This window comes from Erithacus rubecula (assembly GCF_903797595.1).
Source record: "Erithacus rubecula genome assembly, contig: scaffold_98_arrow_ctg1, whole genome shotgun sequence".
Classification (NCBI taxonomy): Eukaryota; Metazoa; Chordata; class Aves; order Passeriformes; family Muscicapidae; genus Erithacus; species Erithacus rubecula.
The window spans coordinates 691,083-709,856 of record NW_027635341.1 but is presented as its reverse complement, the minus strand read 5'-3'; positions in this window follow the sequence as shown (position 1 = coordinate 709,856).

The window sequence follows — 18,774 nt, the reverse complement described above, 5'->3', positions numbered from 1 at the left end:
ATTTTATATATTCTTCACATAGAACAGATAGGCCATATGCACAGGTTATATGTAGACTTTAGTATTACGGAATTCTAATAGGTTTAGGAGAAATTCGTCAGGTTCACAATTTTGGCTCATTGGGTAATTAATCAAAAAAAATCCGCGTGTTGGAGCCAGAGCTCTCTCTCTCACTTCTCTCTCTTTGCTCTGTCCTTCTCCACCACAATCATCATCACCACTACTAGCACATGAGAGAAGAAGAAGAGGAAGATGAAGAAGAAAATAACAGAAGAAGAAAGGCCAGGGAGCATCTGCCTCTGGAGACTCTGCACCAGCCGCAGCTTCGACCTCTTGCAGCAGACAGCTGCTCCTGCTTCCATCGGGACTTTATGGCAGAGAGATTGAACAGGGACTGGAGAGCCTTGGGCTCTTTGCCTTTGGAGCCTGACGTGCCTTCACAAGAAACAACTTTACAGCAGCCAGCAAATGCTCTGCTCTTGGAAGATCTTAAGCCACAACCAATCCCCACAGCCGGTCTCAGTCCCGGTTGTGGACACTGCTAGAGGCCTAGGCACATTTTAGCTAGGCCTTTTTCTCAAGTTCTAAGTATTTTTTTCAGGCCATGAAACTTTCTCAGCCTCTAGCCAGGATTTTTCCCAGGTTAGAGATTTCTTCTTTATTGTAAACACAAGAGAAAGAATCATAACAGAGATAAACACCTGCAAAGTCCATGAGAAAGTCAGGGAGGAGAGGTGTCTCCTTCTCTGATCAATAATCTGTCTGTATTTTTTTTTCATGAATTGTCTTATTTAAGGCAATGGTTTCTTTCAATAAATTGCTTCTTCTTGCTCTTTCCTGCACCAAGCAAGAGAGTGTCTTGTTCCTGTTTTTTCGCCGTTCCGTATCTTTCTCCACAGCAACATATGTAGGTACCACTGAGAGATCGTTACTCGAGTGGACCGGGATCGCCCTAAGTGATCTCTGACTGACGAACAGCACCGGGAAAACTCGGAGCTGACAGCCTGCAAAAACCGGGATGGACTCTGGAGGCCTGTCCTAACTGGGGTGCGGCCCGTGCTGGGGTTTCTAGCCAGAGCTGCACCGAGCAGACTGAAACCCAGAAAACCAGGGCTGTGAACCTGGGGCCAGGACCAGAGCCGGGATCGTGGCCGGAGTCGAGAGCCATCTGGGACATCGCGGAGACCCGCCTGACTACGGCAGGACGGGAAACCCGCAGAAATAATCGGCTTTTCTCCTCTCCCACCGAGAGAGGTAATATGAGCTTGTAGCGCAGGAGCCCCTCGGCTCGGTTTGGAGTGGCGGCGAAATCCCGCAGCCCCGCGGAGCCGAGTGCCGGGAGCCTGCACAGCGAGAGCTGCGAGCTGCGTCTCGACTGTTTTCTCCCCATCGAGAGAGGTACTGTGTTTCCCCCTCCCTCCCAGCATAGCGGCTAGGTGGGAAATTCTGACACAATGGGGAATCGTCTGTCTAAGCAAGAGCAAATTATACTCTCACTGTAGAGAGATGTCCTTGAAAGCTTGGACACCCCAATTCTGGGCAAGGATTTGGTTGACTTGTTAGCGTGGGCAAGAGAAAGCGGGTTTTCTGAGGATGAACGAGTGGCCTTCTCTGAGAAAGCTTGGAGAGATCTAGGAGACTGATTGCATGAAGCCATATGGAAAGGCAATGCTTCAATTCTCCCTTGATTTTACACTTGGGGTACCATTAATGAAAAATTGAAGGAGGGCGAGGTAGGCTCTGAGGGGAGTGAGGCAGGTTCAGAACAAAACGAGGATGAATTCGACTGCTCTTCCGGCGAGGACGAATCTGACTGCTATCCCGGGAACCCCCTGCAGCCAGACTTGCCCCCCCCACCCAAAGCCCCCCTGGTGGGGGTGGTGCTGGCCCATCCGTCCACGGTGCTGTCTGACCGTGACCCACCTGCTGAGAGGGAGCCGTCGGCACCAGCCACCCTAGAGAAGGAGGTGGTGCCGGCACCTCCCTCCTCTCCGATGCTGGAGACCGACCTGCCTGCCCGAGCAGGGTCTGGGCTGCCCTTCTCTGCCTCAGCAGAGGTGGGGCTGCCTTCTCTTCTTCCCTCAGTTTCTCCATTCGTTCATCTGGGAGCGGTGCCGACCCCAGCGCTGGGCCCCACAAACGAACCCCTCCCATCGGCATTTCCGCCTGCTTCACCACTCCCACCATGTGCTGACAGCAACGATGGCTTTGTCCTCACTTCAAAGGGGGTAGCAGCAGGGGCTGGTTTCATTTCTGCAGTGGGCATGGGAGGAGGGAGTGCTGGGGCAGAAAGGGAAGAGGTGAAAACTTGTAATGATGATACCCAAATGAGAGAGGCTCAGGCTTTTGCTGTGCCTGTGCCTGATGTTGTTGCTATTGTAAGACAGCGAGATTGGAAAAAGAGAAAGAAAAGATCTAACCAATCCAGTTATTGTGAATCACCTTTGCCTCATCTCAGGCTTCAGATGAGACATGCCTGGGTCCTTCCTGCTGTCCTGCCAGGTGTCTGCCCTGACCTGCACCAGGGGCAGAGTGTGATCACAGCTCAGCTTTCACAGGCTGACCAGCTCACCAACACTGACTAGATGAAAACACTGACCAGATGATCCCTCTTCAAGCAGAGAATGGACATTCATCTGTTCATGTTGGAACTGTTGATAAAGTTTTCATTGTTGTATTAGAATAATTACTTAGTGGTGGATTTTTCATTGTTTGATGAGTTTGGTGAATGGTGATGTGTTTTATTATTGTAATTAGAATTAAATTTTAGAATTGAGTTTGTTAAAAGCACCAGGTGTGAAGAGCTCCCTAGGCACTTCAGGTATCCACAAATCTCCTGAGAAGTGGTGTTTTTTCTCCTTTGCGAAAGGCCCTGTGGAGGATTACAAACACTTCTCTTTCTTTTCTTTTTTAAAAACTAAAAAGGGGAATTGTGGACACTGCTGAAGGCCTAGGCACATTTTAGCTAGGCCTTTTTCTCAGGCCATGAAACTTTCTCAGCCTCAGCTAGGATTTTTCCCAAACTAGAGGTTTCTTCTTTACAGTAAACACAAAAGAAAGAATCATAACAGTAATAAACACCTGCAAGGTCCCTGAGAAAGCTGGGGAGAAGACGTATCTCCTTCTCTGACCAATGATTTGTCTGTATTTTGTTTTGCACAAATTGCTTTATTTAAGGCAATGGTTTCTTTCAATAAATTGTTCTTTCTTGCTCTTTTCTGCACCAAGCAAGAGAGTGTCTTGCTGCTGTTTTTTCGCCACTTTGTATCTATCTTTCTCATGGCAACACAGGGCCTTATGGAATAATGGAGACAATTGCGATACTACAGGCAATGCATTGGAATGGCTACCTAGAGCAGAGGCTAGACAAGGAGAAGAGAATAAAGTGGGTATTTTTTAAAGGCCTTCAATACATACACCTTAGGCAGTCAAAAGCCTCCCAGAGGCTGCATTCAAGATGGATGGTGGTGACAAGTTTTTCAGACACATATAAGCTTGGTCCATTGGCATATCAGGGTTAATACTCCAATTACAGCTTCAGATAATGAAGTCCTATTCCCCCAGTTTGCTCCCTCCCAATTTACTTTTATTTCTACCTTTCAGAGCCTGAGGTTGTAGGGAATCCTTGAGTTTCAGAGGAATTGTTTTGTCTGACCAAAATGTGAAGACAGCTAGCTAAGACTTTATATGGAGTTTCAAGTTATTCATTAATTCAGTACAGGATTTGAAAAATATAAAGACTAAAATCTTAAGGCCTCACAGTCCTCACTGAACCAACGGGCCACTATGACACTTTGCAGCTTCATGGAACCAAGGAGTCCATTGTGACACTGCAGGGCCCCATGGAACTAAGGATTCATGTAGCAGTGCATGGTCCCATGGAACCAAAGGTCCATTGTGACATTGCGGGGTCTCATGGAATCCTGGAAGCCATGATGATGCTTTGATGCCTCATTGAATCTGCAGGGCCTCATGGAACCAAGGAGGTTCCTCTGCCATTGTGACCCCCATGGAACCAAGGGTCCATTGTGATACTGTGGCACCAAGGAGACTCCTGTGACACTGCAAGGCCTCATAAGAACAAGGGACCATTATGACACTGTGGAGCCCCACAGAAACAAGAGGCCAACATGACACAGCCGGGCCTCATGGAACCAAGGATCAAATATGACACAACCATTGTGACCCTGCAGGGCCCCATGGATCCAAGGGAACAGGTGACAGGTCTGGTTGGCTTGGCCTGACCGGTCCAACTGCCCTGGGCATGCCCATTGCCATGCTCTTGTCATGTTCCCCTGAAACACTGGGGCTCTGGGCTTTCCATCAAATGGAAAAGAACCTCTCTTCTCATTCAAGCATGCATTGCCAAAATGGGATTCCCCCTCCAAAATTGCCAATATGCAGGGATTCCTCCCAGACAAAAAGCTGCCATTTCCAACAGGTCTGGCTGCCCTTGTGTTCCTGAGGACTGGCTCTCACCTGCCTTCAAACACTAGGGCTCAGTGCTTTCTTTACTATAGAAATTAACTGTCCCTCTTTCACAGGCACCCATGGCCAAATATGGACCATTTCCTCCCAAAATTCCTTATACAAAAGAGTTTCTCCCAGACAAAAGCTACCTGGACATCCTGCTTTGGATGGTCTTTGCCTCTTGTGGCCATCTGTATTCTGCCCTAAAACACTGGGGTTCCATGTTTCTCTTCCTATGGAAAAGAACCATCCTTCTTCTCCAGGTGCTTATGGCCAAAATTAGGATTGCACCTCTAAAATCCTATATCCAAAGATTTCTCCTACACAAAAGTTGTCATTACAGACAGGTCTGGCTGGCCTTGGCCTCCTGAGGGCTGACTCTCATCTGCCTTCCAAACAGCAAGCTCAGTGATTTCCTTTCTATGGAAAAACTGGGATTCAACATCCAAAACTTCAAATATCCAAAAGCTACTCCCAGACAAACCTTCCTGGACAGACAGGTATTTCTGGCCTTGGCCTCTGGTGGCTACAGCTCATCAGTCCTTGAAACACAGAGGCTCCATTGCTCTCCTGTAGAGACCATGGTGAAACTGAGGGGCCTCATGGAACCACAGAGACCATTGTGGCACTGTGGGGCCTTCTGAAATTAAGGGGTGGCACCAGGTGACACCAAGGACATGACTGTGGCACTGCTGGGCCATATGGTTCCAAAGGGCCGGTGTGAAACAGCAGGGGCTTGTGGTACCAAGAGGCCATTGCTGCATTACAGGGCCTCGTGCAGCCAAAGTGCCCTTGTGATCCTGCAGGGCACCGTGGATCCATGGAGACCATTGTGGCATTGCCAGGCCCCACGGAATCATGGAGACCATTGGGACACTGTGAGGAGGGCCCACAGAACCAAAGGGCCATTGTGACCCTGCAGGGCCTCATGGAACCAAGGGGTCATTGTAATATTGCAGTAGCAAGGAGAACATTGTGACACTGTGGGGCCCCATGGAACCAAGGGGACATGGAACAGGTCTGGCTGCTCTGGTCCTCTTAGGACCACCTGGAAAGTTTGACTGATTGTGGTGAGCTGAGGGTTTCTTCTCATCAGCCCTTGGAGCACTGGCGCCCTGTGCTTTCCCTCCTTCAGAAAAGAACCAATCCTCTTTCCAGGTGTCTGTGGCTGGTATTAATATTTCCAGTAAAAATTTCCATATATATAAGGGTTGTGCCCACCAAAATCTGCCAGGACAGACAGCTATGCCTGGCCTTGCCCTCCTCCAGGCTGTGTCTCTTCTACCCCCACACAATGGAGCTCCGTTCCTTGCTTTGATCATGTGGAAAAGATCTGCCCTTATCATCTGGGGGCCAGGGCCAAAATTTGGATTTAGCCACCCAAATTCTATCTAGTCAAGGATTGCTCACAGACAAAAGTAGTCAGAACAGAGAGGTGTGGCTGGTCTTGTTCCTCTGGAGATTTTCTTAGAGTACGAGCTGAATGTTTTCATTTGCCAACATATTGGGAGGGCCCAGAGATATCCCAATGTGGTGTTTGGAGAACTCAAGCACAGGAATACTGTACAGGGACAAAGGAGCTCTGTGCTCAGTGGAGTGGAGACTGAAGACAGCAGAGAAGAGCCCTGGGGGGGATTGCAGGCTGGTTTCAGAGATGATGGATCCTTTTCAAGTACTAGAAAACAGCAAGAGAAACAAAGTCATCCGAGTTTTTGTGTGGCCAGGCAGAGGCAGGCAGGACGCAGAGCTGCCAGCAAAGGAAGGGGCCAGTGAGGTGGGGCAGCCGGGGGATGACGACAAGCTGCAGGGACAGAGGCACAGGGCATGGACACCATAGGACAGCCTGGGCTGCAGAGGGAACAGGGATGGGCAGCAGCTGAAAGGCCCTGCCAGAGCCAACTGCTGCAGCACTTGGGCCATGGCTGCTGGCCCTGGACCTGAGGCCAGCAGGGGACAAGTGAGCATTGCTGTGCTGGGGCCTCATTGCCTCCATGTCCCTGCTCAGCAGCCTGGCAGGGGACACCCCATGGTCCTGCCCTTGGCATTGCACATCCCCAGAGCCCAGTGCCCCGGGAAGAGCCCTGAGCAATGAGGGAAGGACAGGATCTGCCTTGTCAGGGGCTGGAGCTCAGGCATTGGCCCTTTGCATTCCTGAAACACATCCAGGTGTGCTCAGCATCAGAGACACCTTTCCCTTGTTTTCTCCCACTTGTCATGAGTGCCTCCATTGTTCTGCTCTGACTGGAACCTGAGGACACTTTCTGAGTCCTGTCTCTCAGTGGGAGCCATGAAAACTTCAAGAAACTTTGGAGTTTGAATATGACTTTGATTTCTTGAAAAGTTTTCCTTCAGCTCCCGCTCAGGAACTGATGTCCAGGGACTCAGCAGTGTTGGGAAATTCTTGCTATATAGAGATGGGGTAACTGAGAGACATTTAAAATATTTCATTCCATTATCAATCTTGTTGAAGGGAGAAACATAAGAGATGTAAAACTCAATGCCGTTATATCAGAAGCCAAGTTATTTCCTAGTTACAATACTTTATAAATATTTTTCAGCCTACTAACTTTTTCCCCACAATGCTGCTAATACTTGAAACATTAATCACCTATTATTTTACCCCACATTGTCTTGCCACAACGCATCTTTCACAGTTCCAATTCTCAAAAATATCTGGTATTTTTGCAAGGCCATTGTTTGAAATTTTTTCTACTTCAATCTCCCTCTCAACAATGTGTTCTCTATTCCATTCTTTCTAAGTCAGCACACCTTATCTCAGAGTGTGCATACACGTGTACAAGACTGTGTGAGCTTTCAGTCGGGCTTTGAGAGTCCTTTCCAATCCATTTCTCACAAATATCAATGACAGAATGATGCAATCATCCCTGTCCTAAAGACAGCAGTAGTAAAATACACTCTTTGAAATAGGAATGCAAATTTCTAAGAACTTCTTTGACATATTTCCAGTTACTCCTGTAACTGGAGTTGAAAACCTTCAGAATGAACTGCACTTGACCAGAGGGAAATCAAGACAGAATCATGATTTGCTAGGAAACCTCTCAAGAATTCAGTCATAATCCAATTCCAAATTTTTTGATACCTTAACTCATGGTTTCCACTGTGGGACACAACTGAGAAAGTGTCCCCAGGTTCCAGTTAGAGCAGGAAATTAGAGGCAGAGGTGACAGGTGGTGTGGGAAATGCAGGCACAGAGAGCTCTCAAGGGGGTGCGAATACAGGCTCAGAGATAGAGATGGATACAAGTGTGACCTAAGACCTCAGAGAAAACTTGGATAATTACAGTATTGAAAGTAAAATAGACATAAAAAAAAGTAAAATATACATAAAAGAAGAATATAAGTTTGTGGTTTAAGTAGAAATGCGTTTTAAGCAAACAGAAATATTTACTATGTAAGCAAAGCAGTATGTTAAGTTAGTAAGATATTTTAAAGTTTAGCAAGAAAACCTCTTATAAAGTTAGTTAGAAGTTTAAGATGTATCAATGTGGGTTTATGAAGTGTTATATGATTGATTGAGAAATCACACATTGCAGCAAAGCCATGAGAATCAAAGCAATTAATGGGTGATGTAAAAAGATGCTAGTGAAATTTTTAGAATTATTTGATTGGCTAAAAATCTAACATCAGGCATTGTAACTAAGAATGAAGCGGCTTCTGATATTATGGCATTGGATGTAGCACCTTTAATGTCTCACTCTTCTGTGAGATTGATACAATAAAGCAATGAACCATCTTTAACAAGTTGGCTCCAAATTTTATAATATGTATCTCCTGATAGGAATTTTTTTTGACACCAGGTCTACCTTTTGAAGTCAAAAAGATTGTAGGGACACCAGGTTTAGCCCAAACAAAAACCAAAAAAAACAAACAAACAAACAAAAAAAAGGGTTTAGGGACATCAGATCGACCCCACTGAAGTCAACAGGGATTTTGGGAAACTGGGTCTGCCCATTAAAGTCAATGAGAACTTTGTAGAATTTTGTTGCTAAAATAGGGAAATTTGGGTAAATTTGGGGGAAATATTGTGCTGGATTCCAGGAATTTCTGCTCCAGGATTGTGGTGAAGACCTTCTGGAAGTCCAGGATGAATTCCTGGAATCTAATCCCAAATCCCTGATCCCACACCTGTGGCCCGTGCTGAAGCTGTGCCTCCAGGTAAGCCCAAAAATCTCTCCTTTCAGCTCAAAATGTGGGAATTCCAAGCACAAGACTAGTATTTTTAGCATTAAAATATTTGGGCCATCTGGTCTACCCACAAAATAAATGGGAATTAAGGGACACCAGGTCTAACCATTAATAGGGTTTGATCAGGAACAGTTACTTGTTAAACTGGGCACACTGGGAGGGGCTGAGGGGGCCACTGGGAGGGATTACTGAAGATAAATGGGGATAAACAGGACCTCATTTAAATCAAAAGGAATTTAGGGACATTGGGTCTACCGAGTCAAACAATGAGGATTTTTGGAACACCAGTTACAGGAGCCCTCTGGATTTTTTGGTCATCCAGGTGTCCAAGAGGTGTACAGGTGTACCCTGATTTTTGGGATATCTAGGTGATTATTGGGACACCCAAGTGTCCTGACTCACCTTGACAGGTGAGGAGAAGACAACAGACACCATTGCATCAACCCAGTCAACGTGGACACAGATGACCCTCAGCAGTAGGGGGGGGCTGTCAGGGGGTACTCTAACATTAAGATGGTACCCCAAATCTCTAGCTGAGGGCCTTAGGGGTGGGAGTGAGCCCCGAATGACTTCAGGAGAGGATGCAGGACAGATATACCCCAACAGTTTGGTCTGTGGGATTGATGAAGATGGCATTCTGCATCAGCTCCAGCTCTAGGGTGGCAAAGGGGGCACCCCAAAATCTCAGGGGGGCAGCAGGGTCACCCAAATTAATGTTCCAAAAAATTTTATAACCCACAAAGTCAGTTATAGGTATGTATTTTATTCAGCACTGAGATCAATGGGGGATAGCTCCTCCAAAAACATGCATGCCTTTGACAACCTGCACCTCTCTTTCTATTCTCTACAAACTAGGATTGCACAATATGCCTAATACATGTTCATTTCCAAACCCACCTCTCCCTGCTTCATATTAAAATTATTTCTGCGCCTCTTTGCGATTGCGTACTGCTCCTTGTTGGTCACTCTGGTGGATGTCTGGGGTTCCTTGGGATGAAGTAAACAGCCTTCCTATCTGGAAGGGGCCTCCCTCTTTCACCCTGTTTGAGTATTTTTGGCACACTATCTTATCTTCTCTTGTAGCCTTGCTCTCCTCCAGTTCTTCAAAGATGGTGAATGCTAAGCACTCATAGAATCTTGTCAGCTAGCTTCTAGTTAAAGAATCCACCTGTATTTTTTCCCTTAACTCATTAATTTTATTTCAATTCCCCCTGTTTCAGTGTCACAATGGCTTCTTGGTTCTATGTGTCCTACAGCTCTATCCTTGTTCCATAGGGGTTCCATAGGGGTCTAGAGTTTCAAAATGGTCCTCGGGATTCCATGAAGCACTAGAGTGCCACAATGGTATCTTTGATTCCATGAGGTCACCATAGTGTCTCCATGATGTCTTTGGATCTGCTACTGTCTTTGTCACAACTGACCCACGGTTTCATGAGGTTCTGCAGTGTCACCATGGTCGCTGTCAGAGGCTGGATGAGATCAATGTCCCAGACACCTCCAGATGAGCTGTCAGTAAGTCACACAGTGGGCTGGTGCTGACCCAGGCTCTGATTGCCCGAGCAATCACAAGTCCCACTTGGGGGGAGGCCCACGAAGGCCCAGGGGCTCAAAACACGGAGCAGGCGCTGAGTCCATGGTTTGTACCGTGCTTTTTCCTGGGGTCTGTGTCTCACCCACACTGGAACCCGAGGAGTTGGTAGCCATGTGTGTGTCTTTCTATAGAGCTTCTGTCTTTCTGTCTCTCTCTCTTCCCTCTCCTTCTAATGCTCTTGATATGGAAAAGTTTTGGGTACCTCAACAGCTATAGTGTTTAAAGGTTTCCATGTAAAACGGGCTAAGTTAATGAAGTTCCTGCTATGAGTGGTTTCTGTTGAATAGGATATTGTATTAAATCCTTTTCAAGCATTCCTTGATTTTCTACACTTTGCCAGTACAATTTGGTGTCATTTTGACCTCCTGAGAATATCTGACTGGGGTTTCTCCTGTGCACCAAGCTCAAGTAAAGGAACCTTTGGTCACCCCCAGCATTTCAGTGTTCTGGGATGTTACGGCCCCTCAGGCTCACAATAGCCTCTTGTTTCCATGAGGCCCTGCAGTGTCACACTGGCCCTTGCTTCCATGAGCATCTGGAGTGTCACACTGATTTTGGGAATCAGGAATTGACACCGAAATTGTCAGAGTGTATGTTTCATTGCCAGCTGGGACATATGGGCGGATATCTCCTCCAAACCATGTGTACCTGGTCACGACAGGTTCCAGGTATAAATACACATTGATCCCGGAAGCCCACATCTCCCTGCCCACCCATCTCTGCCTTTTCCCACTTTGGATTATAATCAGCTGCCACACCTCCTGCTGTCATGTTCAGTGGTCCTTGGGATGAAGGCCATATGTCTTCCTTGGTGATTGCTGTTTGACCTCTGCTTCTGGGCAGGCAAAGTGGAGATCTGGCTCTTCCTCAGGTTAACCTGCCTCACTGAAAACCATTTGTCTCGTACTGGCTGGTTTTCGGAGCCTTCGATCTCTGCTTTGTCAAGCTTGTATAACACCTAGGTCTTGCTTTGCTGAGTTTTCGCAATATAAATTACTTTAATGTTTTTTTTTTCCTGGCAACTAAGCTCCTATGTGGTCTGTTGGATACTCTTTCTGTTATGTGATCTATTTCCCCTCCACATGCTTAAGCATATTATAGGCTTCTAAAATCCTGAATTTTTACAACCATATATGTTCCCCATCTCACTGATCCTGAGGGAGCAGCAGCAGTGCCTGGATCTGATCCCTGAGTTTGGGGCAGGGCTGGACAAAAGACCCCCACAGCAGCAGCAGCAGCAGCAGCAGCAGCACATGGAGCTGACTTTCAGCACAGCACCTGCCACTCTCCCCTTCCTGTGTACAGTGGTGTCACAGCAGCCTGGGGCACCTGGGAGCCCCCAGTGCCAGCAGGGACTCGAGATGGCAGCTCTGGGCTCCTGGAGGTTGTGCAAGGAACAGAGGTGGGGACTCCCTGTCCATGTGGAGCTTCCAGATGGAAAAGGCTGCTGTGAGCAGGCAGCTGCAAGGACAGAGAAAGGAGGGGCTGGAGCTCTTGATTGGTGCCAGTTACACAGCCCTGGGCAGCAGCCACAGAGCACAGGGGGAACAGAGGGCACAGCAAGAGGGACAAAACCAGTCAAGGTCAGAGATTGGGAAGAGCCAGACCTGGGAACAGCAGGAACAGCTGCTTCATTGCACCCTTGGAGAAAGCTCTTGACTGGTTCAAAGTGCTGAAAATGTGAAGGGCAGAGAAGAGACCACACCAAACAATGCTCCTGTTTTCACAGCCTCCCCTCTCAGTGTCCCATAAAGAATTGGATTAACTGTATTCTTCTCTCCGAGTTGTCTCATTCAGCATGAGCAGCTGAGCACCAGGAGCTAAAGGAGCTGAAGCCTTAGGCCAGAAAAGCTGAGCAAGAGGGGACATTTTGACTAAAGTCATGCTGCCAACATGGACCTAGCTGAATCCAGCAGATGGAATCCTGGAATTATAGAATCCTTTCTGTTGGAAAATACCTCTGAGCACATTGAGTATGGTCTTGGTAAATCACCACAAAATGTTGTTTTTTAAATGTAGATAGTTGGAATAAGTCCTGTCCTAAATTCCCAGATAGAGGTAAAACCATTGCTAGAGTTTGCTGTCTCTGGAGTGGGCTGAGATCACAGCACCGTGAGAACAATGGGGAAGTCAGCTGAAAGAATCTGAACCACTGGATGTATTAAAATTAGGAAAAATGAAAAGCACTTGTGTGTTTGGAAAGATGAGGATGAATTTTGTTAACAGCACCAACAGAGGGAATGATTGGTGTCAAAATGCTCCCACGTGGAGCAACAGAAAAGGTTTTTAATCTTGAGCTAGGTTTAATTTGTGCAAAGGAAAGAGTAACAATATAATAAATAATTATATATATATAATATAATATAATAAAAAAAGAGGTGTATACTTCCACATATATATAATGACATTGTAAAATAATGCTTCAAATACTAATTTTTTAGATTTGGCTGCTCAGGGATGTAATAGTAAATACTCTACAGAAAATGATTGGCCAGGACCCAAACATCACTGGTGGACTGTGTAAGATTGTATACAATGAACGAAGGAGTAAAGGATGAAATTGGCAGTTTTATAGGGTTTGCTGACACTAGGATGTGGAATGCTTTGTCTGCTCCTGTGAAAAATAAAGTAAGTAAGACTATTGGGTTTTTAATATAGCAGACCACCCACAAGCTGCAGCATTAATTGAAAAAATGAAGGGGTTGTTAAAAGAGCACTTGAAAAAAAAATAGGAGATGGGAAGGTGTCACAATGAAAATCCAATCTCACAGATGTGCTCCATACCCTTAACAATGGGCCCAGTGGGAAATGGAAACCCCCTGGATGTGCATGGCTGCACCCAATTTGCAAATACAGCCATGGACAGGGAGACTTGGACTTCTTGAGAAATTATTCTGGGAGTGATAGCCCCTGACAGGGCCCCCCCAGAGGCTGCAGGGCTGGACCTTTATGCATTAGAATTAGTTAGGATAAATCAGAAGCAAATGAGAGTTATCAATACCAGAATAGTTATTCCGATTCCTTCAGGATGCTTTTGGTTTGATAAATGCTCACTCGAGTTTGGCCTTGAAGTGTTCATGTCTTGGGAGGAGTAAATGGTGCAGATTATCAAGAAGAAATTAAAGTAATTCTTTTAAACAATAGTGAACAATTGGATTATTCAACCTCATATTCAATTGTGGAAGAGTAGCACAATTATCGATACTGCAGTTTTTAAAACAATTGTGAAAAAAGGACATCCACCTCAAATCTCTGCTGTTCATGGAGACAAGGGGTTTGGATGCACCAGTCCTAATAATGGAGCCAGAATGTGGGTGCAGAGGCCAAATGGCCCTCCTGAGCCAGCTGAAGGAACAGATCTGGGAAAAGACAGCACTGTTTGAATCCTGAAACCTGGCTGAGAAGGATGGGAATATGTCCCTGCAGCCAAATGTTCTGTGCCAGAACAAGTGGATGTTATGGGATATTGTTTTACAGATCCTGCCAGACCAAATCTCCCTGTTTGTCCCAATAGCTCTTTGGCAAATGCTCTGATCCACGGGGCTCCATGTGAAGGCTGATGTGACACTGAGGCACTTCCACACGAATTCCATCCAGGAGCCTGGGTGCCCTCAGGGACTGGGACCCAGCACCTCTCCAGCCAAGGGGAAAGGACCCACCAAGCCTTGTCACCCACAGAGAGTACGGTACAGCTGAACAGAAAAGGGCCTTGGCGACATTATTCTGGAATTAAACAGGTGTGAGCTCTGTGGACCACAGAATTATTGCTCCTAACATAGATGAGAATAAGGAAAAAGAATGTAGCACCGTGTTTTTAAACTACTTCGGAAATCTGCAAATTGTATCTTGATAGTAAGGCAGAATCGCTGTTTGCCAGAAACACCTCTACAGTTTTACCAAGGATTATCCATGAAAATGGTAATGAAAATGTCAAGATCAAAAGCAGACAAACTACTCAATCTAACAAATTGCTGTATATGTTCTCAACCAGAGGGAAATCAAGGCAGAGCCATGATTTGTCATGTTTGTCATGGTTTGATTTTTTTTGAAATGAGCCCCATGGTGCATTTGGTGCTGAGCCCTTGAACCTCAGGGCCTGAGAGGAGATTGCACAAACCTTTCAGGAGTTCAAGGCAGAAAAAAAACCCAAAGTGTCTCAAAGCATTAATGGAACCCACTGAGGTCCATCCCCAACACAGGCGCCTCATGGACTCCTTGGAGGAGAGAATTGGAGGCCATGATCGCACAAAAACCTCTCAGAGACTCAGAGAAGAAAGGAAAAAGGAAAGTACCTTAGAAAGCAGAAGTACCTTGATGTATTAATGAGCACCATTGATGTTGTTACTGACAAAAGCTCTCAAGGGACTAATTAAAGCAGATAATTGGAGGCCATGATTGCACAAAGCTATCAGAGACTCCAAGGCAAAAGCAAAACCCAAAGTCCTTGGAAAAACTTGCAGTCCCTGGGAGCATGAAGGAGCCCCCAAGGCCATTCCTGACCAAGGCTCCCCAGGGACTGGTCCCAGCAGATCCCTGAGGCCACTGGGATGTGGGGGGATGCTGCAGGCAGGACAAGGGGTGACAGTGCCCAGCCTTGCTGGGGCTGTGCCAGGAGGCTCCAGTGGCTCAGGACAAGATGTCTCCTCAGAGCCCTTGGTGGCACAGACCCTGCTGTGCCCCAGGGCACCAAGACTCGGCTTCTCTTTGTGCCCACCTGTCATCTCTGCCTCCAATTCTTGACTCTGATTGAGGCTTGGGGACACTTTCTCAGTTGTGTCCCTCAGTGGGATCCATTAAAACTTCAAGAAACTTTGGAGATTGATTCTCACTTGGAGTTCTTGAGAGGTTTCCTAACAAACAATGGCTCTGCCTTAATTTCCCTCTGGCCTGGTGCACTTCATTAGAAAAGTTTCCTACAATAGTTATGGAAAAATACTTCAAAGTGCTTCTTAAAAATATCTGTTCCTATTTTAAAGGATGGATTTTATAACTATTCTCTTTAAAGCAGAGCTGATTGCAGCATTCCTTGACTGATAGTGATCCAGGGTCTCTCCTCAGGAGGTCTGGCCTGCTCAGAGAAGCTGTGCCTTGAGGTCTGACCCAGTGTGGACAATCCTGCTCCACATTCCCAACCCCATCCTGTCTGTCCTCACTCACCTGGGACCTGCTTTGATTGGATAGTTGGCTGCTCTCAGGGAAAGAGGAATTTTTCCTTTTTGTTATTTTTGATGCAATCTAAAACTTCTAATTTTCCCTATGGAAAACAGACACACTCTTCAGGTGTGTGCCAGCCCAAGGTGCCACCAAGAAGGTTCAGCATCGGGGATCGGGGTCTCAGAGGTGGTGCCTGGAGCCGGCGCCATCTTTCCTTTCTGCCTCTAACTCCCGTCATGCCTCGCGGCCCCATAGACCCCCGTTGGAGCTGAGACTACAATACCCATCAAACCCTGCACTCCACTGAACCCCGGTATTCCCCCCCATATGTTCAATAGATTTCCTCCAGAACCTCCAGGATCCCCAAGTGTCCCCTCAGCGCCCATGTGGGAACCTCCCAAAAACATCCCCGAATCCCTTGAACGCTCCCAACCCCAGAGATATCCGTTACAACCACTTCTGGGAATTCATCTCCTGCCACCCCCCGCGAGCTCAGAGCACCTCATAACCCAGTCAGTCGCTTAAAATTCCTGCCGTGCCCCGCGCCCTGAAGAGCCTGGTTAGAGCTCCCCAAGATCCCTCCAAGCTCTCCCGAGCCGTACCCGTTCCCCCCTGAGGACCTAAAGTCGCCGTTCAGAGGCAAAAGTGTCCCTGCAGTGCCCTCCCGGACCCCAGACTCTTTGCAAGATCTACTTCCAGGACTACAGCGCCCATCATGCTCTGCGGTTTCGGTAAAACGCCATTGCAGGTGAGACTTCATCCCCCATCATGCCCCGTGCCTCACAGAGAGTCATTGCAGCAATGCCTACAGCTCACATGATGCTCCGTAGCCCTTTTAAACTGTATTATACCCGTGCCTACAACTCCCATCATTCCCCGCGCTCCAGAGAGCCCCCATCAGAGCCCCCCCAGTGCCCACCCGGACCCCGAAGGGTCCCAGATTCTCCTCTGTGACCTCCAAGTGCCCTCCTGGACCCCCAGGTGCCGCTCTGAGGTCTGCTGATTTTTTTTAAGGGAAACAGTCTTTAAAAACAAACTATTGCAGGAAGGATGGAGACACTTCAAGAAAGAAATCTTGAGGGAGCAGAAACAGCCTGTCCCATGTGCCAAAAGTCAGCTAGCAATGAAAATAACTGGTCTGGCTGGGCATGGAGTTTTTTCCAGGAACTCAGAGACAAAAGAGGCTGCATCACCTTTGGACAGAAGGGCAGGCAACTCAGGAAGTGTTTATTGATGTGGTTAGGTCATCCAGAAAAATAAGAAGTGAAACCTCAATTAGGATATAGCCTGGCCGTGACTGTGAAGGATAAAAAAATCTTATTTTATAAACACATTAGCAGGAAAAGCAGGGACAAGGAGAACCTCCATTCCTTATTGGGGGAAGATATGGTTGCCAAAGATGAAGAAAAGTCTGAGGAATTTAACTCCTTCTTTGACTCAGTTTTCAAGTATAAGGCATTTTGTCCTCAGCACAAGTGTTCTCCTGAGCTGGTAGATGGGGACAGGGAGCAGAAGAGACTCCCTAAAATCCAGGAGGAAGCAGCTGGGGACCTGCTGAGCCACTCAGATGCTCACAGGTGTCTCTACAACCAGATGGGATCCATATTAGGGGGGATGAGGGAGCTGCTGGATGAGCTCCCCAAGCTGTTCTCCATCATTTATCATCAGTCCTGGCTCACCAGGGAGGTCCCAGAGGACTGGAGGTGCCAATGTGAGCCTATCCCCAAGAAGGGCTGGAAGGAGGATCTGGGGACCTCCAGACCTGTCAGCCTGACCTCAGTGCCCAGCAAGGTGATGGAACAGATCACCTTGAGTGCCTTCACAGAGCACCTGCAGGATGAATGAGGGATCAGAGCCAGCCAGTGTGGATTTCAATATCTGCATTGATGATCTGGATGAGGGAATTGAGTGCACCATCAGCAAATTTGCAGATGACTGCAAGCTTGGTGAGAGTGTTGATCTTCTGGAGGGTAGGAGGGCTCTGCAAAGGGACCTGGACAGGCTGGATCCAGGGCCCAAATCCAACAAAGTGAGGTTTAGCAAGACCAAGTGCTGGGTCCTGCACTTTGGACACAACAACCCCTGCACTGCTCCAGGCTGGGGAAAGAGTGGCTGGACAGCAGCCAGGCAGAAAGGGACCTAAAGGCACTGATGGACAGCAGGCTGGACATGAGCCAGCAGTGTGCCCAGGTGGCCACAAAGGCCAATGGCTCCTGGCCTGGGTCAGGAATGGTGTGACCAGCAGGACCAGGCAGTGATTCTTCCCCTGTGCTCAGAACTTGTTGGGCACACCTCAAGTGCTGTGTCCAGTTCTGGGCCCCCAATTTAGGAAAGAAATGTAGGGGCTGGAGCATGTCCAGAGAAGGGCAAGAATGCTGGTAAAGGGTTCTGGAACATAAGTTCTGTGAGGAGGGGCTGAAGGAGCTGGGGATATTTACCCTGAAGGAGGTTCACGGGATATCTCATCACTCTCTACAACTCCCTGTCAGGAGGGTGCAGCCAGGTGGGGGTCAGGTTTTGTTTCCAGGAAACAGCCACAGGATAAGAGGACACAGCCATAAAATGCAGCAGGGCAGGTTTAGGTTGGACATTAGGAAATATTCCTCATTAAAATGGTGATTTGGCGATTTGGCATTGGAACGTACTGCCCAGTGAGGTGGTAGAGTCATTTCCCCTGGATATATTTAAGGAATAATTGGATGTGGCACTGAGTGCCATGATCAGGGTGAAAAAGTGCTGTTGGGTCACAATTTGGGTCACAATACCCTGCAGCAAATCAACATTCTCACCAAACTTGCAGTCATCTGCAAATTTGCTGATGGTGTACTCAATTCCCTCATCCAGATCATCAATGCAGATATTGAAATCCATGCTGGCTGGCTCTGATCCCTCAATGTCTGTCCAGCCTGGGTCATTCTGTGATTCTGTGGTGATTGTGACACTGCAGGGCTCCAGGGAAGCAAGGTCCCTTTGTGACACTGTGGGGCTAAATGGAACAAAGGTCGATTGAATACTCTCGGTCAACGTGGAAACTCGGAGGCCACAGTGACACAGTGGGTTCTGTTAAACCACTGCAGGGACTCATGGAACTAAGGGAACAGTTTTGACACCTGGGTGCCCCCTGTAACTAAGGGGGCGCTGTGATACTGCAGGGCCTCATGTACTTAGACACCACTGTGACACTAACACTGCAGGATGTCACGGAACCAAGAACCCATTGTAACACTGCAGGATCTTGTGTCACCAGGCCCCCATTGTGACACTGTGCAAACAAGGAGTCCATTGTGGCACTCTGGAGCCTTATGGAATTCAGGGGGCACCTGTGACTCTCTGGGGCCCCATGAAATCTAGGAG